General features: G+C 50.6%; 1 long non-coding RNA gene across 1 annotated transcript; it reads right to left on the bottom strand.

The window, feature by feature from the left end:
- Window positions 1-1,857: 1,857 nt before the first annotated feature.
- On the bottom strand, window positions 1,858-2,942 carry LOC120402837. The gene is made up of 3 exons (XR_005597317.1): window positions 2,639-2,942; window positions 2,403-2,475; window positions 1,858-2,013 (listed from the first exon to the last, which is right to left on the bottom strand). It is a non-coding gene; the product is annotated as an uncharacterized LOC120402837 (long non-coding RNA).
- Window positions 2,943-6,127: the final 3,185 nt, after the last annotated feature.

Below are 6,127 nucleotides of genomic sequence, written 5' to 3' on the forward strand. Positions count from 1 at the left end.
GTACAAGGAAGTCCCTCAGGCTACTGCTCAGGTGGGTCCACAGTCCTGGATCATCTAGACTTAAGGAACTAAACTCATCAGCAGCTGTTTCTTGTGCCTCCACCACACTCTTCTCTGATCTACACTTTTCTTCAGGCATGTGCATGGTTTACATCCATTTGGGATGGAGATATGGATGCTGCAGTAGCTGCCAGGTCGCCTGCACTCTGACTAACTGGAAGATCGGGCATCTCTTCACCACTCACATCCTCATTGGGGATGGAAGGCTCACCGTGAACATTTGTGTCTCTGTATCTCAGGAGAGCTCCTTCCTGCTTAGACAGAAAAGCTTCTTTTGATTGCTTTCTTTTTCTGAGTGCTGCCCCAGAGGGGAGTTTTCTTCTTTCACTCATGACTGCTGTTCTGTGCCAGCTAGAGTGGCTCTCAACACTCAGTTGAAGGGGACAAAGAAGCAGGCTGGTAGCAGGGCCTGAGTGAGGGAAGATATCAGCCTCTTAAGGGCCTAACTGGCTCCTACTACTTCAGGAAATAGGAAGCTCCCTGAGAAGCTGGTGTTAATCAGTCCAGGCTCCTGGGGGTGCTCAAGAGGTACATAAGAGGCTCCTCCTCCTCCTCTCTCTCCCTGAAGCTCCTGTTGCTTTCTGTTATTCCCTCTCCCCTTTTCTCCTGCCTGCCTGTTATGTCTCTTGGGCCCCCTTCCTCCTGCACAGCACTCCACCATCTCTGTGCATCTACAGCAGAGAGAAAACATATGCACCAGCACCAGACAATTTTTCTACACTCTGGATCCTAGTGGCGCCCGCCCACAGTCTGGCACCTGTGGCAGCCGCCTCAGTTCGCCTCATGGTAAGGCCAGCCCTGTCCTATGGGCACGGAGAACCTAGCTCCCACTGAGGTCAGCCAGGGAGGCTGGATGTGCACATTGCAGGAAATAGACGGTCAGGGCAGCATAATCCACTGAAAAAAACGCGTCTTGCTAATTGCAAATCAGGCTCTCCCAGTGTGGCTCTTCGTCCTGCCTCTGTTGGCTGGAGCATGAGCAGAGCTTTATGAGACAGCTGCTGTGGCTGTGGCCAGCCATTGAAGCGAGTTTCCCATCGTCTCTCTTCTGGCTGTGGATGTTCGACTGTAGCAGCCCTGCAAAGGCACCGACCTTGCTCTCTAATGTCCATTCTCCCCTTGCTTGCATGGTGCTTCATGGACCATGGAGTAGCCTCATGAAAACATCCCAGTTGTGGACACAGGCACCAGCACCAATTCCACAAGCTAAAGTCCCCTTTGCAATCCAGGGAACCAGCCTGGGTTGTCTGGAGCGCAGGGTGTGGCCCACTGTGACTGCAGACACTGCCCCTGCTGCACAATGACTCCTGGAACACTCTAGCCCATCAGCACTCAGCTCTCCCGCATTCTGCTGAGCGGCTGAGATCTGGGGGGAACAGAAACCCTTTGTTAGAGATGGAAAATCTCCTGCCAGGAACACTCTGTCAATGGCTGCCAGAGGCCATCCCTGTGAAACCCCAAATGTGCAGCCCCTCGGATTCCCACAGGGGAGATCTCAGCTTATTCACTTGTCACCCGTGGCCGCAGTCTCTGACAGGGGGAATGTAAAGGAGGTTTTTGCCAATGGTCCTTTCTACAGGGCACAGAATGGGAGGAGGTTTGGCCTTGTGATGTGAGGCCTGGGTCTGAGAATCAGGGCTCCTGGGATCTGGGGCTCTGGAATGGGGTGTGGTCTAGTGAGTGGAGCTGGATTTGTTGACAGTGAGTGAGAGGGGCTTGTGCTGAAGGACCCTGGGTCAATCCCCACCAATTCCTGTGATGTCTACATGTGGCCACGATTTTACTTACCTCTCAATGTAGGTTATTTAGCCCATTCCTGGACACATGTGTTACATCTGCTGCTGGCCATCCCTGAGATGTAGGTCCTTCATCCACACAAGGACATGGCACATCAAGGTCAATCCAGCAGCTCTCATCTGGTCTTCACCTCCACAATGGACGGTGAGCCCTAGCCTGTCCAGAGAAAGACAGGGTGGTGTTCTTCAGGGGAATCTGCTGGTGCTCCTGTATTCCCTGCTCCACCTCACACCTCAACACGCTAAGGATTTTCCAAAGATACCACTAATCTCAGATAAAGAAAGCATCTGAGATGAGGTCAGTGTGGGTGGATTTACTGAGCAGACTGGTTCTAATGGAAGAACAGATTTCTCCCCTGCTCTGGGGAGATTCCCATAGGAAAAGTCTCTGATGGTGGGGGTGGGGGCAATGCAAACCCTCAGCCCCTTGAATGGCAGGAAATCAGGACTCGGGGAGTTAAGGGGTGTCTCTGTCCTGCTGAAGGGAGCAGACCTGGAGAGCAGAAAGAGCACTAGTGGCATAGTAGGAAAGCCAGTGACTTCTACCTGTGAAGGTGGCTGAAGTTTCTGGCAGACATTAGAGTTCCGGATCCTTACATCTCCTTTGGGGATCTTTTTCCTAGGAATAAAATAAGGACACCACACAGAGAATGACATTGGAATCCCAGGGAAAAGGGATGATCTCAGCCAGGCTACGTACCAGGAACCCAATTTTTGTCCCAAGAGCCACAATTACCCAGATGAGGTTTTCTTCCCCATTTGCTTTCAGGTTATTTACTCACAGTATTCATTTGTTTGCTTTGCCGGGTCTCCACTGTCTGCAGTTGTTCACTGGTTTTAGTAACAATCTTTCAGTTTTTGATTCTCTTTCCTCTTCTTACAGTGTAGCATCTGCTTAACAATTTTTTTTAAATAAAAATAAATTTAAACCAAAATCCTGATCTTACATTGAAGAGGAAGGTTTCTGAGAATTTGGCTGCAGAACTTTAGTGTCTGCATATTTCAGTCACTATTAATTATTCAGGTGCAGGTCTGATGCAATCTGCACACTCAAGAATGCCCATATGATGCACGGGGGACCCTTAGAATACCTGTTAGAAGAGAAGAAGAGAGTAGATTAAAAGGTGGGGAAATCAACCAATGCATCAGCACGTCTCTGCATCATTGAAGCACCAGGCATGGGGGCAAAACAGGCTAAAAATCCCCATGGTTCTTTCCCACTAGACAGACATCCAAAAAGAAAAAGGCTTTCAGACAATTATTTCCTTACGCTCTGACGGGGTGAAATTCAGCCCTGTGCAGCCAGCCAGGGCAAGGTCTGTGCATCACAGCGGGGTTAAGTGGCACTTCACTGACCAGGTGCTGGGAGACTTCGGTGGCACAGTTTTCCTCCTGCATTGGAACAGCCGGCTGGAATCCTGTGAGGTATAGAGCAGAGAGAGGTTAGGGCCACAACGTTCACCTCAGAGGCTGAGCTTCTACAGACTTTTGGGATGTTCCCATCTGAGGAGGAGGATTTTGGCCAGCCCCAGCTCAGAGCTTTCAGTCACTTCAACCAGTGATTCTCTGGCACAGTTGATCTAAAGCAGCTGAACTTTTCAGGCCTTGCCCCCATCTCCAACCCCCCTCCCACCTCGTATTGCCCTCTAACAGCCCTCTCCCTTCCCTTGATCCCTGCCAAGCCCAAATACAGAGCCTAGCCCACGATCCTCCTCTCTTAGACCCTCTCCTCACACGACCCTCCCCTACCTTTGAGAGGCTGATCCCTGTGCCCTTTACCCAGCTCCTGGAGACATCATGGCTCCTCAGGACAACTGGGCAGTGGGTGGTTCCAACCTCTGTGTGGGGTGCGTGGTTTTCCGTCTAAGTATCACTGAGAGCCAGCACGTCTCGATTTCACAGGATAAGTGAAGTCTAGGAAGCGCTGCACTTCTTGAGGACTTCCAACTTCGCCCCATTTATCAATGGCTTCCACCTTATTTGCATCAATGGTAACATCTTCTGGGGAGAGGATGTACCCCCAAAACTCTGTGGAGAGTTGGCTGGAGGTTCCGCTTTTCCAATTCTGTGTTGAGACCATGCTGCCGAAACCTCTCCAGGTTCGGATGTGCTGCGTGTGCTGCTCTGGGTTCTCCAAAAAGAGACATATTTCACCCGAATAGATGACACTGTCCCCAAATACATCACTGATGAAGTGTTTCAAGGTCAGGGGACCCTTAGTTAGCTCAACTAGCATATCAGACTGTTAAAATGTCCATCGTCTGTTTTGAAATCTGTCTTCAATTTGTCTCTTGGCCAAACGAGGGTTAGATTGGAAATCCTTGCAGATGAAGTTTGATGAAACCCTTTGCAGATTTCCTGTGAACCAACAATTGTGGGATTCGCAGCAGAGGGTCATGGTTTCAAATGATCACTTTGTTCAGGAGCTGATTGTCTAAAGAGAGGCGTAGCAGAGTCACACATTTCTTCTTCCCCGAAAGGGCCTGCTCTTAGGACCGGTTTTCATGACTGCACGCAGGGAGATCCACTAATTCTGGTCCCAACAATGCATAAATACAGGGAAAAGCAGCTTTCAACCAAGGTGGTAGGTCAATAGGGCAGTCATAGTCCCGGTGCAGTGGTAACGAGTCCACATTTCTTTCCACGTTATCCATGTAATCTTGGTATTTATCAGGAACGCCACCATCAATCAAACCCTAACTCCTCCCCTTGACCCTCCCAAGCCCTACCCATTGACCCCTTAGTCTCTCCCACCTGTCACCGGAAGTCCCGCCCCATGGGGGGGTTTAACTCCGGGGTCAAGGTGGCCACATGACTGGAAGCAAGGTGTGTCATGTGACCCCTCTAAGAACTCCTCCCACCACTCTCTACCAATCAGGATGGGTTTCATCCCAGAAGGACCACCCTGAGAGGAGATTTGACCAGTCAGGGTGAGTTCCGAGGTGGGGTGACCCATCTAGAAGTGGGTCGTGTGACTCCTCTAAGAACTCCTCCGACCGCCATCTACCAATTAGGATGGGTTTTACCCGATAGGACTGCCCTAAGAGGAGATTTTGACCAATCAGGGAGAATTCCGGGGCAGGGTGACCCGTCCAGAAGTGGGCCATATGACCCCACTAAGAACTCCTCCCAAGGCCCTCTGCCAATCAGAGTGCAGCACCATTACCCCTTAAGTCCCAGCGCCGGACAGATGAGGCCATCTCTTACCAAGGATACATGGTTTAGAAATCGTGGGAAGGCTGCTGAGAGGAAACCTGGACTCCTTCACCATCCCCGTGAGAACTTCAGACTGTCTTCATCCCAAGGGTCTTTGACTATCCGCGGAGAAAGCGCTACATCAGCGACAGTGCCGAGGAGGAGGAGGAGGAGGGAGTGACCGAGGGGAGCCCTTCGGCCCAGCCATTGATGGATAAACCGGAACCAGAACCCCAAACCCAACTGCTTGTGAGACACCCCAATGAGCATGGTGACCTCTCTTTGTCCACCCACTTAGAGGTGGAATGTGATTGAGGCTGGGGGGGAGTCACCGGTGGACAAGGTGAATGGTAAAGACGTCACACAGGTAAATGAATGTTTAAGAAGCAATCGCTTCTTAACGGGTAAGGAACCAGGAGTTGTGTAAATCTAAAAACAAACACTGTGGCGCTTACACTGTTTCTGTTCTGAAAATCTCTCAACAGCTCGACAATGCCTTTCTAGACGGCCTGGAAGCCCTGAACAGCGTTGCATCAAGCAGGGAAGATGAACTGGGCCCACCTCGGTTTTGCTCAATGCCGATACAAATTGTTGAAGAGGACTCTGAGGATGATGGCCATGAGGGGTTTCGGAGGAGGCTTGGCATAGAACTAACTGAGCCAGTGCCACGTCGTGAGCGTAAAAAAGTCACACAGACTATTGTAAGCATTGCTGTTTATGCTGCCCTTAAGCACTGCCTGAGGGAAAAGCTTTGTGAAGATTGCGAGGGCCGTGTCATAGATGCGCCAGTCCAACAGCCCCACGACTGAGTGTCTTGGACTTCAGTGGATATAAACCACAAGCTCTGGGGCCTATGTGCTGAGCTGGGTTTGGAAAGCTGATTAAACACCGTGATTGCCAGAGGTTCTGCTGTGCAATGTCTGTGCCTAAGCCAAGAACATTTAGTGCAAGGGGGGACCTTGTTCAATGCTGTGCAGTTGAGTGGAGCCCCTGACTGTGTTTTAAAGAAAATAACCTGCTTACAGCTGGAGTGGAAAAATTGGAGGCACCTTCTGGTTCATTTTCTTTAAAACACA

Source organism: Mauremys reevesii, linkage group 4 (genome assembly GCF_016161935.1).
Source record: "Mauremys reevesii isolate NIE-2019 linkage group 4, ASM1616193v1, whole genome shotgun sequence".
Taxonomy (NCBI): Eukaryota; Metazoa; Chordata; order Testudines; family Geoemydidae; genus Mauremys; species Mauremys reevesii.